The following is an 18,460-nucleotide window of genomic DNA, read 5'->3' as shown; positions in this document are numbered from 1 at the left end:
AGGAAAGATGATAACAAGTATCTCCTGCCACTTAAGTTTGGCTAGATGTATAGTTATCTTTCCAAGCAATGTGGTCATTTTGCTAAGCACTGTCACCACACAGATTTTCTTTCCTCAGTTCATAAAATCCCATATAGACTATCTTACATGGTGTCTGGCAAGCAGTTGGTGCTCGGTAAATGCTTATTGAATGAATGAGTGAATAAATGAATGAGTAAATGCATACTTCAAACCTACAAGATAACCTAGGCTAATATTCTAAATCTTAAGAAATACATGAATGGACCTGGGACTCAATAGTTTCTTTGTTTTTGCGTAAGCCATAAAACTCTGATAGCAAGCAAGTTTTCTCAAGTTGCCTCCTGGTTGATTATCTACTATTTGCTGAGCACTGGCTACCACATCGCCTGTTTTATTGTCCTCATATTACCTATTATCTGAAATTATCTTGTTTTTTTGTCTATTTACTTATCGTCTGTCTCTCCTCATGTCAAGTATGGAGCCCCAAGAGAGTAGAGACCTTGTTTGTCTTCCCTGTTGCTGAATCTCCATCACCTGTAATGGTTGGTTAAATAGTATGTGCTCAGTAAGTGTTTGTTCTTTTTTAATTATAATTATCATAATGCTATGAACTGTATTCTTAGAGATTTTAACCTAGTGTGGGGAATCAGGAATGTGTCTTTAAGGAAATACTGATTGAGTCAAACTGTGAAGAAGTAGGAATTAACTAAAGCTGGTAAAGAGGATATATTCCAGGCAGAGAGATCAGGATAAAACATGGCATGTTGGAATGTATGAGATAAAGTCAACATATCTGGAGTTCAAGAGTAGGAGAGTGCATGAGATGAACCTGCAGAGGTTGAAGAGGACAGGACATTCAGGGATTAGGAGGCTGTGTGGGGATGTGCAGTTTTATCCTAAGAGCAATGGGAAGGAACTAAGGAACTGTAAACAAGGTATCAATCACGCTGCCCTACTGATGGGAGTGGGACAACTGAGTGTGTGAATGGCGCCACCATCCGTGGTCTTGAAGATCAGGTGCTCAGTTTTGGAAATGTTGAATTCAAAGTACCGAGTACCTTCAAGATTCACTTGAACATGTCAAGTAGACAGTGGGGATATACTTGTTTTTGGGGTCTGAGATGAATATATACATTTGGGTGACAGTCTTGGAAATCAAGGGCATTGATGAAATTGTCTAGGGAGAGAGTATAAATTTAAGAAAAAAAGAGGGTTCAGTCTGAGCCTTGAGGAACTTCACCTTTTACAGACTTGATAAAGAAGAATGAATAGGGGAGAATCTTATTTAAAAGCAAGTAGGCTAAATTATTTATGCTTATTTCTGTGGCCTCTCTAAACAGTTTTGTTTTCAGTTGCCCAAAGATAATTTTATTCACCTTGAGCATATCTCGCTATTAGGACTCAATTTAACCATGTTTTTTTTTTTTAAAGATTTTATTTATTTATTTGACAGAGAGAATGAGAGAGAGAGCACATGAGAGGGGGGAGGGTCAGAGGGAGAAGCAGACTCCCCGCCGAGCAGGGAGCCCCATGCGGGGCTTGATCCCGGGACTCCAGGATCATGACCTGAGCCGAAGGCAGTCGCCCAACCAACTGAGCCACCCAGGCGCCCAACCATGTTTTAATCATAAATTTTCTTGTCTGTTTCTTCTATTTGTGTCTGGGAGCAGAGACTTTGTCTTTTAAAATCATGCTTGAAACCCTAGTACCTAGCACACTGACTGCTTTGTCGGCACGGATGTCTGGGTTTGAGTGGGAATAAAGATCCTCTCTAGGAAAGATGAGCAAGAACAGAAAACAGCTTTCTCCTCACATAGCTTCTCTGTGTGTGAGACCATAGACTCTTTAGCTTAAGCATTTTGGCAATACCAGTGAAATGATGACTTCAGGTATCAGCAAGAAGATGGGAAACTTTCTGAGGGGAGAAGAATCCAAATTCTTCATTTGGGTGTTTCTGTGTGGATTTGCTCCTGCTCTGAGACCTGTAGCTGCTAGAAGTTATTCCCAGAAGCTGCTGCAGCAGAGAATTTGGTGTCTGTCTCACCAGTTTCGAGCTTGGCCTGCTTAGGTCTACTGGGAAGCTCTCTCCCCTATTCCCTTCCCGCTCTTGACTGCCTGCTGTCACTTCCCCTAACTTTGTCTCAATCCCTCTTTTTTCCTTTGCCCAGAGAACCCCCGGGGCATGTTTCATAATTGCAGGCATGATTTTACTAGGATTTAATAATATTTCTATATTATTAGCAACTCTCCTCTCCTATTTTCCATTCTGAAGTACATTATTCCATCTCATATTATTTTTAAGGAGGTCTCTGTATTCTCTTTGGTAATGGATCTTATGATAATGTGACCAGTGTGGGAAGATCAGTGGGCTTTCCTCTCCTGCCATTACTCATTCCTGCCCGGTGCCTGTGCTTCCTTAGTCTGCCATCCCCGTGTTTGGGTACTGGTTCTTTTTCCCCGGGCTGAAACAAACAGCTGTCATATTAAAGCCTTGCTGTCAGCTGGTGATCCAGTCCTTGTTGCCTGGACTCTGCTTTAATTCATGATCTTTGCTGCCGGAATTTTCTTTTCTCGAGACTTATTGTTTGTTCTTGGCCTGTGGAACTTTATGCCTACTTGACCTGTGGAATTTTTCTTAAGTCCCTGGTTTTGAACGAATGACTCTGTTCTTTTAAGCCAGGTATGTGTTTTACAGACTGTGTCTGTTATCTTTCGGGTCGCCTGTTATATTTCTCATCTCCAAGTGACTTGGATGACTGGACATTTTGTTAGCTTTAGGGAAAAGCACGTGGCTGGAGAAGAGTAGGACTTAGCTCTTGAGGGTTGGGGTGAATGCATGGAGGGTATCAGGGTGGAAAGCCTAGGCGAAATAGGGGCTAAGCTGGAGAGAGACTTTCAACAAAATAAATTTCACTGATTTCAAATCAAGGTGAATATCAAGTTCTGTCTACGTGAGTGAAGACCGATTTTTAAAACATTTGAAGGCATACATTTAAAATGACAGCTTAATGTGAAAATGGGAAGTTATGATTCATAAGCAGTAGTATAATTTTGAATAACATGACCTTATTCATGACACTAACTGCTTTACATCTTCAGGTTTCATCATATTAGTACTATGAATAAAACCCAGACAAGTTATAGAGGAGGAAATGATTTTGACTTTTTTTTTTATTCAGTAGTTATTGCTTACATCCTTTTACACTTTTGCAAATTTTAAATTTTGGTAATGATCTTGCTATTCAATTTTCCTATTTCTTACAACCATAACCTTCTGGAATAGCCATAAATGTAGGAGAAAACTGAAGTAAAAAACCTTTGAGCTCAATGAAAATACTTTCTATAAAGCCCATGGCTTGACTCAGTAAAGCCAGAATGGCATTTCTTTTCCTATAGTGGGCTCAGAACCAATTTGGTTTGGTTATGTCTCTGATATTTTATTTATTTCCTCCTGGAAATATATAGTTTTTACTTTTGATATAGGAAATGAAAGGAAGCTTATAGCTCAAAAAATCGCTCTTCACAAAGTTATAGGCCTTAAAGCATAATTGAGGAGAGACATTGAAGAGGTCAGTGCTGTCCAACAGAAATTTCTGCAATAATAGAAGTGTTTGTCTGCACTGGCCAGTACAGTGGCCACCAGACACAAGTGGCTATTGAGCCCTGGAAGTGTGGCTATTGTCACTGAGGAGCTGAATTTCAATTTTTATTTCATTTTAATTAAATAATCACATGTGGATAGTGACTAGTATATTAGCACAGTTCTGGATAATTGTATTTGCTTTCTGTTATGGCTATAAAAAACCATAACGTTAGTGGCTTAGACAACACAATTTTATTATCTTATGGTTCTGTAGGCTAGAAGTCTGGCACAGGTCTCATTGAGATAAAGTTAAGGTGCTTGAAGGGCTGCTTTCTTTTCTGGAGGCTCTAGGGGAGAACCTATTTCCTTGACCTTTTTAACTTTTAGCAGCTGCTCACATTCCTTGATTTATGGCCCCTTTTCACCATAGTCATGCAATGTTATACCTCTTTGTCCCTTTCTTCCATAGTCACATCTCCCTCTGACTGTCCTCTTTTGCCTCTCTCTTCCATTTTTAAGGACCCTTTTAATTATACTGGGCTCACCTGGATAATCCAGGATAATCTCCCTAATTTAATGTCAGTTGGTTAGTAATCTTAATTCCTCTTTGCCATGTAACCTGACATTTTCATAGGTTCAGGGGTTAAGAGTTGGACATCTTTATGGGAGACATTATTCTACCTACTATATCATCTTCTAAGTATGGAGCCATTTAGTGGAAGGGTGGGCTGAACCCTATGCATCTTTTTCACATTATTTGCTGAGCCTGTATCCATTTCATGTATCGCAGTGCAGGCGTCTCATAATGTTTCAAGAACTATAGAAATTTAACTTTGAAAGGAAACTTATGTGATACATAGTCCAAACTTCTATCCCATACAGTGTTATTTTCTATAGAATCTATAATTCACTTGTTTTCTGCCAGTAGTTTCCTAGGAAGGGTACTCCCTACTTAGCAACAAAATCAGTTGCATTGTGGTATAGCTCTAATTGTTCTGTCATCCTACCATCTAGCTCTTTATCATTTCTGCACAGTTGCCCTCTTGTTTTGACTTTTGGAGCAGTGTAAACCTGCTTTTCTTATGGTGTTACCTATCTCAAGAAATGGCACACACCATTGAGCAAAAGTTTTGGTAGTCCTGTTTACTTTATTTTCCATATTCATTCACCACTGTAGAATATGCTGAATGTATAACTCCCAAAATATCTCTCAGATCTGTCCACTTTTTTCATTTTAGTTATTGTACTTTTCAGTTATAGAATTTAAATCTGGTTCTTTTTTTTTTTAATAGTTTCCATTTTTCTGTTATGATTCTTATTTGTTTAAATGAAGACAATTTTTTCCTTTAACTCTCTGCATGTATCTTCTCTTAATTCCTTGAAAATATTTATAATAACTATTTTAAAGTCTTTGTCTGGAAAACCCAACATCTGGGCTATCTTGGGATCAGTTTCTGTTGATTACTTTTTCTTAACTTTGGATCCTGTTTTCCTTTTTCTTTGCAGATCTAGCAGTTTTTGATTGTATGCTAGTCATTGTAGATGATACATTTTAGACACTGTGATCTATTATCTTCCTCTGAAAATATTTTCCTCTGAGAGTAATTTTTTTTTAGAAGGCAATTTATCACCCTGAACTTGGATAAATTTGGGTTATCCTTTGCTGAAATGATTCTGTAGAAAGCTCTATGTGTTGCCATAGCCCCTCTAACTTAGTGAGACTTAAATTACAAATTCTGCTTCCTCTGAAGATCTTGTCAAGGCTTAGTTTTAGGTGCTTCTGCAGCAGGTCCAGAGTAGTTTGTACTCTAGGACAGTATTTCTCAATCTTTTTTTTTTTTTTTCTTTTTTCATAATTATCCTCTCAGGAGACTTTTTAGACATCCCACCCCCCAATCGTTAACTCCCACCCTCCAATTCTCCTGTGAAGTTTCGATACTACAGAGGTAACTATATATCTGTTTGTGTACTGTATAGTTTCTAAGATTTTTTTATTTTTAATTTTTTTTGCTTTTTCCTACCTTCCCCCTTGCCTGAAACTAATTTTCACCCTTTTGATGATATCACTTCTATTGAGAAAAGGCTCTTCTAGAGGTGGTCCCCATTCCTAAGGTGAAGCCTTTCTGGTGTTTTTGCTGGATGCCCAGGGGATTAATGAGGTGTTAATGAGATTTTTTCCCCCCTCCAGCTGTACCAGACTGCAAATATCCTCCACAAATGTCCAAACCCTATTATTTCTGCTCTTTTTTCAGCCCTTTAGCAGCTACTCTCTCAGAAGCTTTAGGTAGTTTCGCTGTGTGTGTGCAACCCAGCCCTCAGCCAAGGACTTGCTGGGGATACCCACGTGGACTTTCACAGCTCCTCATCAAACAGCTTCCTCCTCTCTGGTGCCCTACCTTGAAGATTCCAACTCTTCAAACTCAGGCCTCTGCCTTCTCAGTTCAGTGAGCCTGTTGTGCTCTGCATGAATTCTAGCTCACTTCAGTGTAGTTGGGAAGTTGTCCCTAGGCAAAAAGCTGGGCAATTGGTGTCCCCTTGTGAGTTTTTCTTCTCCCAGAGATTGCTGTCTTGTACTGTCTCTTTCCCAATGCCTGAAAATCATTGTCAGTTTTTGTCCAGTTTTATAGTTCTGTGGTCATTTATAGTGGGAGGATTAGTTCTGTACCACTAACTCCATTCTCTCTGAATTCTCTTAGAAGCAGAAGTCCTCCCTCTACTTTTTTCAGTCTCCGTCTATAGCTAGTACAGGTGATAATCAGCCTATTGAGATTTTAACAACAACCTTTTAATGGGTCTCCTTACTTTCAGCCTCCACACAACTTCCAGAGTGAACTTGCTAAAATACCAGTCTCTTTTTGTCATTTGACCATTTGAAACCCTTCACAGGCATTTTTTTACCCTCAGGATGAAGTTCAAGCTCTTTAAAGTGACTCACAGGCCTCCCTTTATGATTTGTGTCCTATTTCCCTCTTTAGCTGTGGCTTGTTTTGCTCTATTTTGAACAGTTGTGCATTTCATACTGATCTTTTACAGTTTGTCAGATGTGCAGTAGTGTCACTTGCCTCCTTGCCTTTGCACATTTAGTTTCCTATGTCTGGAATCCCCACTCTCTGACTCCCACCTTACTTGGCGCACACTTGCTCTTCCTTCAGGTTGCAGCACAGACTTAACTTTTTTTTGGAAGGCCTATACCAGGATGAAGGCCCTTTCTTTATGCTCCATGCAGCACCTTAGTGTAATTATTTAACAGCCCTCCTATTTCTTTTCCTTGCTTCCACAGGAAATTAGCTCAGTAAAGGCAGAGATCTTATCTGTCTTGTCTCGTGCTGTATCCACAGTGCTTAGTCATTATGCCTGGTGCATACATAGGTATTCAATTAATATTTATTGAATGAATGAATAAACAGGAGATCATGTTTATTCCCTTCTTTATATGACTGCTCTTCAGATATACAGGATAGCTATTGTTGTTCCTTAGTCTTTACCTCTCTAGGCTACATTTCCAGAGATCATGAAGGGAAGGTTTAAATGTCTGTAGTTGGGTTTGACAAAACTACAGCTAGATCTGGCTTGCTCTCCAGATGTTTTGGGAAATAAAGTTTTATTGATACATAGCCATGCCCATTTTTTACATATTATCTATGGCTATTTTTTTAAAATAAAAAAATTCAGAGCCACTTTCTTTTAAAATTTGGGTCCACTGGCTTTTAAAAATTGATTTCATTTTAAATATTCAGTTGACATTATTTTCCAAGAATACGTCAATCATGCAAATTTAAATGAAATACAGCAGTGTTTTAAATGGCCTGAATGATTTCCCTGAGACAAAGAGATCCTTTTATGAACCTTACATGTAGATTGAAAACTTAATCCTATTAATGGAGTTTTCTTATTTAGCGTGGTGTTTTTAAGCTTCCTTCCCCTTATTTTGTTTAAGCAATGGAACCCTTTCAACAAATGAAATCTTAGAAGGAAGACCAGTTTATAAAACACATAAAGGTTGCTGCTGTGATTGAAGAGGGCTAGCTTTGGAAACCTTCTCCTCAGTCCCTCTTTCATTACCCCATTTCTATATGGGCACTTTTGTAGTATTCTCAAGGAGTGAGAACCACTGTGTAAGGCATCTACAGGACAGAATTTTGAATTAGTCTGGTTAGCAGTTCCTGTTCCTGACATAAGGTATAAAAGCTCTCTCAGTGTCACTTCAGGTTTAGTCTCACTTCTGTGTTCTGTGGTGCTGCCATCTTGATTTTCCTAACTGCTTGAGTCCTTACAGTTCTTTTACATCTCAGCTAGCTTTCTGGTTTTAAGATGCCTAGCTTGCAGCTAAATGTTATGGAAAGGTAACTTTTGGGGCTCATTGGCTTCCAGACTCCTGGTCTTTTCCTGCGTTTGGAGAAGTGGGATTATGGTGATCTGATAATAGGGTAGCCTCTTCTCATGGGGCTGCTCCCAGATCTTCTGATTTTTCCAGAAAGAAAAAATAGATATCCAAATTTTTATGTGAAATCTCCTGACCTTTTAGTGTCACCAATTTATTTGATATTTGGAAAAACACTGTGTAGGCCAAATAAAATATATTTGACCTGGATGCAGCACACAGATCACTCTTGTGACCTTTGCCTCAAACTTTGGCTTGTCTGCTTTTTGCTTTGTCTATTGCCTGGTCTTAGCCCCCTTCTGGCTGTTCCTGCCAAGGCATCACCCACTCCCTGGGGGGACACTTTATTGAAAGGGCTGTTGGGTTGACCTTGACTTCCAAGTGATCTGATATTGAAAGCAGGCAGGACAGTGTTTGATTACTTAGCCTTTGCATCACTGCTTGCCTTAAGTGCTTCTGCCAAGTGTTGGTGCTTGGGAGGCCTGATATGTTTTCATAATTTTAGTAGAAAAGAAATGTTAGATGGAAGGGTGTTTTTTTAACTGTTGAAAAAGTAAGTATGACAAGAGGCCAGCATTTTATTATTCACTGACTCTCAGATCTGTTTGTTTGCACTTTAGGGTTTCTTCACTTGATCTTGCTCTAATATTAATCAGGTGGCCCCAATTTAATTTGAAGCTGGATTCCTCCCCCCTCCCTTATTCTAATAAAATGGTGAACTAAAGAGCAGTTTTTTTTTTAATGAAAAAAAAAGGTCTTTAACCTTCTACCATCTTAGAAATTTTCAGTACCTTTTGATTTGTAAATTTTAGGCATTTGAGCATTTGGGGCATAGCCTTTTTGAAATGGAAAACCTTTGCTTTCTTTGGGATTATTTGGCACATTCTGAGGGTGGATGTGGTCAGTATCAAGTTGGAAAACCAAGAAAAGCACTTCATAAATCACTGTTTTCTCTGTTCTTGAGTCAGTATAGACACAGATATTTTCAGAGCCAGCCCTGCTGCTGTTCCAGGTCTCTGAGATTGAGCTAGTGGACTTCATTAGAGCAAGGTGCTAATGAGCTCAGGATTATGTGTTTGATCCCCATATAGGTCCGTTAGCTTAGCTCAAGGAGGGATTCCTGGTTCAGCCAGTCTGGGAAATAAATGTATGGTCACAGTCCAAGGAGGATTGGATTGGAGAGGGAACCAATCCCTCATCACCAGGGGAAAAAGGAACCTGAAGCACGCGTCCTGCTGGATGTGGTAAGTGATTAGCACCTATATTACCTACATGTAGGGAGAACCTCTGCATCATATGAAATATTCCAACATTCCGGGCATATAAGTTTTAAATAACCAACAGAAACTAATGGCTTCCAAGAAATCTGGGAAGTGAAGGGGAATCTTAAAGCTAATAATAGAGCTGGGGTGGACCTCCAGGGCCAAGTTAGAACTGTGACTATCTTTTTTAGGTGTGAAGCATGCACATGCATGCTAAGACGATTTTCTCTTGTCATGCAGGATGAATAAAAGGGCAGAAAGAGTGTTGTGTTGGCCTAGGATTGCACACACTTGTCCTGTGGCTGTCTTATACATCCTGTATGTTTGCACACCCTGCTTTCACATTTCTTGAATGTTTTCCTATGGAATTCTTCATTATAGGAAGGGCAATTCTAGCTGTACCTATTTGCCAAAGATGAACATTTTAAAAATTATTTTTTGTTATGAAAAATTTCAAAATAATGAAGCTCTAATAATGAATATCAATATACACATCATCTGGATTTAATAATTGTCAACATTTTGCCACATCATGTTTTTGCTAATATTGAGGCGCTCCTGTATATTTCTCTTAATACATGACTGTTTGTTGCATTACCATATGCTATTATCACTCCTGTTAAAATGAGCTCTAATTCCTTAATATCATCTGCTACTTAGTCCATATTCAAATTTTCCAGTTGTCTCCAAAATGTCTTTTGCAACTAGTTTGTTCAATTTAGGATCCAAAGTCAGTGCATTTCATATGGTTATGTCTCTTAAGCTTTTTAGCTTAGAACAATCCTTCCTTACCCCTGCTTGTGTGTGTGTGTGTGTGTGTGTGTGAACATGTGACATTGACTTGTTGAAGAGATAAGACAGTTGGCCTGTACTATGTCTTATCTTCTGGATTTGTCTGATTTGCAATGATAAGTTTTGATGTTTTGCATTGATGTTGAAAATGGCCTTGGGTCTGGGGATTGGCAATAGTCAGGAGGCCCCATACAGGAGAGCCTTTGAGAATGAGGGACATAAACACAAAGGCGGTAGGAGTGTTCCATATTCCCACGTCTTGCTCCCTGCCAGAGCTGACAGATACAGAGTCATGTGAACACACCAGGCCATAGTCTTTTTGGAAAGAATTAGACAATGTTTTTTTCTCTTTGCTAAGCCAGAGCAGAGAGCTTGAGGGTATAATGATCCTATTGGGTATGTATTCTGAATAGTGTATCCTGAATAAAACAAGTTAAAACCAAGAGACAGGAAAATGAAAGAAAAGCTATGGGAAGGTCATAGAAAATTCCCAGTGGCCTGACAGCTTGAGATTGTTCTTTCGTGAAGTCTGCTCATATCTCTTGGGGGTGGAGAGAACCTAATTTTGAAAGAGACAACTGCAGAGGACCACGTGTCTTGGAAGAAGCTGATGACAGACATTAGGAGATTAGACTTGGGAAGAGGAAAGCAGCTAAAGAAGGCAGCTCAGGACAGGGGGACAAAGAGCAAGAGGGTTCAGCTTATCTCTTTTCCCCTGCCCCTCAAAAGACTGGTGTTTGTCAGTGGGCCCATAAAATCTTTTCTGATCTTAAAGTATTTTGGAAGACTAACTTAATCCTTAGCATTCTTAACCTGGAGCAGGGGTTCTGAGACTTAGATGTACATTAGTATCACCTGGTAAGCTTTCAAAACTGATACCTGTGTTCTACCCCCAGAAATTCCGATGTAATTTGTCTCAGATGCAGCCGTGGTAACCCGATTTTTAGATTCCCCAGGTGATTCAGTGTGCATCTACATTTGAGATCCACTGACCTAGAGCAATGAACTGTATATACACTGGCCTTTAAAAAAAAAATGTACTCAATTCTCTCCCATCCTGTAACAAACCTTTGGAATCCCAATGCACAAAAAGGATAAAAGTGGAGGTTCTTTAGTTAAGGTAGTCCTGAAACCTTGCTCATTGGGTACCATCTGGCATCTCCATTACCAATTTCTTCCAAATCTCTCATTTCTTCCCTATAGCAGCATCTTCATATGGTTGGAGCTCCAAAGAGGAGTACTATTAAAACAAATAGCCTATCTAGAGTTTACTGGATTTGAACACTGGCTCTGTTACTTAACTGACTGTGTGACTTTGGACAAGTATACCTAAACTCCCTGACCCTTGGTTCCTTTATCTCTTAATTAGAGAGAATACCTATCTCACAAGTTGTAATGAACAAAGCTGGATGTAAGGTAGTGTATTCTCAATAGAGGATAGCTCCTTGGATAGTTCACGCTGTCCATGAGAGCACTGTAAGCTTTCAGATCTGTTTTGGGAAGGGATTGATGGTTTGGTTTAATCTGTAATCTTTAGTTGCCTTTATATTGCACCTTATTGCAGGATGAACACAGATTTCCTCTATCCATAATGGATCTAAAATTCTTGATTGACTTGTAGCATCATAAGAAGATATGGGGTTGGGAAGGAGTTGTTCACTGCTGAGTAATGAAGAGCCAGGAGCTTCCATGAAATACCTCAGGAAATGCTCTGTAACTCAGATGTACTGTGATAATCGATGGAGAGGCAGTAGGCAAAGTCCATTTTCATGTGAATGACTATAAGAAAGTCGTATGAGGGGCCATAATAATGGTGGTAGTTTTTAGGCTGGGGGCTTGAGGTGGGAAGGAGTTCTCTGTGGATCAGAGATACAGGTTCATGACTGAGGATTTTTTTGAATTTCAATTTTTTTTTTTTAAGAACAACGGAATTTTAATCAAGCATGAAAAAACATAAACATATTCTTTCCCATTTTGGTATATTCTCCTATGGTCAAACAAAACTTCCAGGCAATATAGAAACCTCACTTTTTCCCTTGTGAATATTTTACAGTGTTGCTAAGAAGTGAAATTGACTGATAGGAATTTAACTTCCTCCTCCTCCTCCTCCTTCCCACTCAAAGACATTAGTAAGCAGTGAAGTGGCTAGAGGTGCTCAGAGAGATGATAAGAGAAGTCAGAGGCTTGGGGAATTACAGAGTCAGATGATCTGTAATTGAATAATTTTGAGTAGAATACACAAATCAAAGGTGTCTAAAATCTGTTAAAGGAAAGACTCGTTGGGTTTGGCCCTGTCTCAATGACACTGAACTAGTGAGTCAAGTCTAAACATGGCAGTAGGTGGTATTTCCTGTTTGTCTTTTATAAAGCTGGCATCAATTTTGACATGGTATTCTCTGCACACCCCTGACCTCTACAAAAGGAAAAATGCTTTTCAGTTTCCTCAGTATTCACAATGAGGAACCTTCTAGAGAAGCTTTCTTTTCCTTCTGGCATCTTGATAAATGGAAGAATGGCACCCAAATATAGGTGTTTGGGCCAGTAAGATGTTTGGTGGACTAAATGTGGATTATCTTTGTTAAAAAGGTTTTTTTGAATTATCTTTTTCACACATTATTATCCGAAACATGTGGGTTTATTTTTAATTTCCATCCAATAGACAGATGAAAATTAAAAAAAATTCCCATGAACTAAAAAAGTAAAAACTGGTTATTTGGGACAGTGAATTCTCTTTTTGTAATTTGGAATTGAGCCCAAGGCAAATTCTGGCAAAATTGTGATGCTGTCTCGACGGTGGCCTCTTTCTCATATTATCTTTCTACTATCTGGCACACCTCTACTCATATCCAGCTGCTGAGCAGGACCCCCAAGTGGCTATGCTGTGAGAGTTCACTTGTCCACAGTGTCCCACTGAGAGTGCCCCCTGCAAGTTTATGTCCTTTAGCATTTCCCCTTTTGAAGAAAATTTATATTTAAAAAAAAATGCCTCACTGTTAGTGAGTTGTCTAAGAATTTGATTAAAATAGCTCAGATCAAGGTAGATGAGAGAGATTAATCACTGATGGGATTCAATGTTTTATCTCAATAAGAGTGTATACATTTCCAAAGGAGTCCCTTGTAAACCCCAACTAATGCATATGATAACAAAGGCATTTTCAGGATTTCAGGTACAGATTTGATGGATGGGGTGGAGTGGTGTATAGAGTCTTTTATATAGACCCTCTTCAAATCTCAATGCAGGCCTTCTCTTTCGAACCTGTTTTGAAGATAGGACCTAATTAAGTTTTACCTTAACATCACTAAATTCCCTTTAAACCTCCCCGTTTGCCAGGACATTTAAAAGTCCCTTCCATTTCTAACCAAAGACAAGAAGACGTTGGTGACATCTCAGTTCCTGCCTACTTGTGACTGTTCTCAGTATTGGTGAAGAAGTGAAATTTGTGGAGTGTTGGGATTTCAGTTTCTCACTTTGTGTTCAATTAACAAGTGACTTAATTTATTGTGGCCCTGACTTTTCAGTTTCAGGCACATCCTCATTTCCCTTTCACCAATTTTAACAATGAACTCTTTCAATCCATCATTACTTAGTGAATACATGGTTCAGTTATTTCTTACAACAGCCCTGTCCAATGGGACAATAATGTGGATTCCATACCTAATTTTAAATTTTCTAGTAGCCACATTAAAAATAGAAAAAGAAACAGGTGGAATAAATTTTCAGTAATATATTTTATTTAATCCAGTGCTTAAAATATTATTTCAGGATGTAATCAATGTGAATAAGGGGATATCTCATATTCCTTTTTTCCTATACTTAGTCTCTGAAATCTGGGCTGTATTTTACAATTACAGCACATATCAGTTTGGAGTGGCCACATTTCACATGTTCCGTAGCTAAATGTGGCTAGTGACTACCATATTCATAGGTTTAGAAAATTTCTGAGTATGAAGAGTAGAGAATTGTGAGATTATGCTTAGTTTTAATTAGGCTGTCCTCTTTGTGAAAAATGTTTAAATCTAAATGATTTTTCTCCCCAAATTCCCTTGTCCTTTAGTGTCCTTCAATTCAGTAATTGTCCCTGACAGGCCTGCCATCTATGGTTTTAGAGGTGGCACGTGGTACACCTCTCCGAAGTACTAATTACAATGCCTACGGCTGTATGTAGTACTGTTTCAGTAACACTAGCTAGTTGTCCACACCAGGCAGGGAGTTATTCATGGCACTTCATCTCCTTCATCCTCACCCCACATCTTCTCCAATCCTGTTTTCACTCAGTTCTGTTGGTTCTGCCTCCAAAGGACATCTTTGGTCAGACCACATCTTTCGGTCTCTACCGCCATCTCTTTAGAGAGGCCGCTGCTCCCCAGATTGTGCAGTAACCTCCAGCCGGCTCCCCACACCCACTCTAGAATTCCCCTGGTCCATTCACCCTGCTGCAGCCTGTGTGGTGAAGGGCACATCTGGGCAGGCTACTCTCCCACTCAAGATCCTCTAACAACCGCCCATGTCTTTAGAACAGTCCAGAATCCTATGGTGGCCTCCAAGGCCCTGTGTGATCTGGCTCCTGTCTGTCCAAAACTGCTTCCCTCTTTACTGTGTTATGCTTCTCTCTCTTCCTGTATCAGGATTTTTATACACCTCTTATTTTTATCTGCAGTACTTGTTTGCCCTCTCTCTTTGCCTGGCTAACTTCTTTTTGTCATTTTGGTTAAATATGGCTTCCTCAGGAACACCTTCTTTAACTTCCTTGGCTCTTGGGTCCCCATTCTGTATTCTCGTAATATCACTATGTTTCCTTCATCACACTTATCACAATTTATCTACATGATTATTTGTGTAGTCTTAATATATTATCTGTCTTGACCAAAGTAAGCTTCCTAAGAAAAGAGAACTGCATCTTCCTTGTTCATTACCTTTGTATGTGCATGTGCAGTACTACCTCAGGGCCTGGCATATAGTAAGCCTTCAGTCAATTCCAGCTGATTCTATAAATGCCTGTGCTCAGCCTGTTGTTTCTAGCAGCTGGGTAGCTCTAGGAGGCTTCTCAACATTGCAGAACCTCTTGTTGGTATGTCTAAGTGTTCCAGCTTCTGTGGCATTATGAAGATTTTAGTGCATATCTTTTAAGAGGCTGTTTCTTTGGCAGACTACTGGTAAACCTGGGAAAGTTCCACCAGGCACTGAGATGATGATCACAGTATCCTCAACTTAGCTTTGTAAAATAAGCATATTCTTACCACCGACCTCCTCTGCCCCTCATACAGCTCATGTGGTTGTAGAAGTGCTAGGTTACAGGTGTGTGCATGCTCAACTTTACATAATTCTGAACTGTGTTTTCCAAAGTGGTTCTATCACTTCACACTGTTGCCCATGGTATAGGAATTCTTCTCTTGTGTCATGTTTTCTCTCATACTTATTATCAGACTTTTTGTTTTTGCCTGTATTATGGTGTGAATGGTATCTTGTGATTTAAATTGTAATTCCCTGATTACTAATGAAGGGAAGCCTCTTTTCATTTTTTTTTATTCACCATTCCTGTTTCCCCTTCTGTTATGACTGCCATTTTTCCATTAGATTGTTCATCTTTTCTCATTGGTTCTTTGAGATTTTTATATATTGTAGGTTCTAATCTCTTTTGATAGTATTTGTATTGTTAATGTATTCTCTCAGTTTGTGGTGTTTTTTTTTCAGTCATTCATCCCTTTTTTATGGATCAAAATTATTAATATTATTGTAATAAATTAATTTTTCCCTTTATGGATTCTCCTTTTTAAAACCTCATTTAAATACATTCTTCACTGTTTCAAAGTTATGAATCTGTCTCTAGCTACATTTCACAAAGTTTGATCAGTAGTATTTTTATCTTTCAGTGTTTTAAAATTTTCATTCTTTTATAACCTATGGGTAACTTAGAGGTGTGTTTTTGAATTTCAAACATAAAATTTCCTCTTATGGTTCTTTTTGCTACTGGTTATTAATTTAGCTATTTGTTGTTAGATAATGTAGTATATGATGTACACATAACTTAAACTTGTTGAGATCTATTTTATGGCCTGGAATATAGTTAATTTTCATAAACTATATGTGCTTGAAAAGAATGTATATTCTCAAGTTGTTGGCTGCATTGTTTCAAGTATTTTGTATTTCGATTTTTATAGTATTACTGATTTTTTTGTTTTTGCTTGATGTATCAGTTACTGAGGAGAGAAAATCTTCCATTATTAAGTGGATTTTCCATTTTTCTGTAGTTCATATATATGTTTGCTATATATACCTTTGAATCCATGTAATCAAGTGCATGTACATGTAAAATTGTTATGTATTTCTAGTGAATTGAGCCTTTTATGTAGTGATTCTCTTTATATCCAGTAATTCTTTTGCCTTTAAATCTATTCTGTCTGATACTGATATAACTTTACCAGTTTTTTGATTAGTGTTTTCTTGATACATCTTTTTCATAAACTTTACATTACATTTTTGTGTGTTAAGCTTCAGATGTGTCCCTTGCAAATAACTTAGAGTCATATTTTGTTTTTATTTTTTTAGTACTTTTTAAAAGATTTATTTATTTGAGAGAGAGAGAAAGAGCACAAGCACATGAGCGGGGGGAGGGGCAAAGGGAGAGGGAGAGAGAGAATCCTCAAACAGATTCCCCGCTAAGCTCAGAGCCTACCATGGGGGTTGATCCCAGGACCTGGAGATCATGACCTGTACCGAAATCAAGAGTCAGGCACTTGAGTGACTGAGCCACCCAGGCGCCTCTTTACTTTTTAATCCAGTCTGACAATATCTGTCTTTTAAGCAGATATTTAAATCCACTTACATCAATTGTGATTAATGTTATATTGGATACATTTCTTCCATCTTGTAATGGTTTGGACTGTGAAGTGTTGATCTGGATTTATCATACCCTTTGGTTGAAAGATGTCCCAATCACTGAATCACCCCGTCACCAACCACAGCCCATTATGTTGGACTGTCCCCATGGCCCCAACAACATAGGGGCTTGGCATTAAATGGTACCATCAAATGACGTAGAAACCGGAGATGGTTATTGGTAAAGAACAGTGTCAGGAAGCAAAAGTTCACCATCAGCATTTATTTAAAGAACTATTGTATGCATATAAAAGGGGGATTAAAACATTAGCAGCAAACAATAGAGCTAGGACAAGTGAATGGAATAATACTTTATTCATTGAACAATTGTTATGTGCCAGGTGAATTGCTAAATGCTTTTCACAAACCACTGAGATAGGAGGGTTATTATCTTCATTTTATAGGTAAGGAAACTGAGGCTCAGAGAGCTTGAAGAAGATACTCAAGGTCAAACAGCTATTAAATGGCAGAATTGGGAATTGGGCACAATTCTGTCTGATTCTAAAACTCTTGCTTTGGGGGGCGCCTGGGTGGCTCAGTCGTTAAGCGTCTGCCTTCGGCTCAGGTCATGATTCCAGAGTCCTGGGATCGAGCCCCACGTCGGGCTCCCTGCTCAGCCGGGAGCCTGCTTCTCCCTCTCCCCCTCCCCCTGCTTGTGTTCCCCTCTCTCGCTGTGTCTCTCTCTGTCAAATAAATAAAATCTTTAAAAAAAAAAAAATTAAAAAAAAAATTTAAAACTCTTGCTTTGTTCACTGAATTATATCACAGGGAGGGTCATTGTTAAATACCAAATAAAGGAAGAATTCCCTTTTAATTAAAATTAATAAAAAATATAATGAATTATCATTTGGGGTAATGAATATCCCATCTTTGGACATTTCCAATCAGAGATGAGGTAGGCATGTATCAAGACTACTGTAGTGGGAATTTTACTTTGAGTGGGAAGTTGTACTTCAGAACAGATGCTTGGATTATATGACCATTAAGGTCTATTTCAGTTTCCATTGCCTTATTGAAATTGTGCCAAAGCTTAACAAGTATATGCCTTTCAAAACTCTCCCTACTTTTTGAAAGTGGCTGCAGTGTGAACTTGTCCTTTCTTCACTAAGCCTCCTTAACTCACTGCAGTGTTATATGATGTGTACAGGTGGGGGCTTAATAAAATGCTGCTTGATGGTGACTTGATGAAAGTTGACTTGGCCTGTTTAGATAGGAGAAAAACAAGTCATGTGTGTTTTATAGAGTGAATACATGACTGCAGCATAAGGTTCATTAATTTGAAATGCTGGAGCCAAGAAATGCAAAAGCTGAGAGACTTTACTATAAACATACCTCCTCATACTAAAAATCTTAACAATAAAGCCATACCTAATATAAACAATTTTTAAAAAGTGAAATATTATTTTATAGATAGCTTTTAGTAAGTAGCCAGCTTACATTGGGGAGATAAAGTATTTCCTCTGTCTCTTGCTTTGTTGGTACATTCTTCCTTGTGAAGGTCGAGAACCTATAAGAATAAAAAAAATTAATTTCTGTCAGTAGTC

The 18,460-nt window shown here is 38.6% G+C and overlaps 1 protein-coding gene across 4 annotated transcripts in view; it reads left to right on the top strand.

Annotated features, from left to right (window-relative positions):
• CPQ (carboxypeptidase Q) overlaps positions 1–18,460 on the top strand; it is a 458,753-nt gene that overhangs the window by 46,069 nt on the left and 394,224 nt on the right. The window contains exon 1 of one of the 4 annotated variants that reach the window (XM_045896197.3): positions 9,077–9,229. The exons of the other annotated variants lie outside the window; for them this stretch is intronic. The gene's annotated coding sequence lies outside the window, so the exon portion shown is untranslated. Of the gene's footprint in view, positions 1–9,076; positions 9,230–18,460 lie in introns of those variants that run through there. 4 annotated transcript variants of the gene reach the window in all.

The sequence above is a fragment of the Mirounga angustirostris genome, unplaced genomic scaffold (genome assembly GCF_029215605.1).
Source record: "Mirounga angustirostris isolate CCGP_5_RB_7025 unplaced genomic scaffold, mMirAng1.0.hap1 SCAF_4, whole genome shotgun sequence".
In the NCBI taxonomy this organism is placed as follows: domain Eukaryota; kingdom Metazoa; phylum Chordata; class Mammalia; order Carnivora; family Phocidae; genus Mirounga; species Mirounga angustirostris.
The sequence above is the reverse complement of the archived record's forward strand: the minus strand, read 5'-3'. Positions and strand labels throughout refer to the sequence as shown.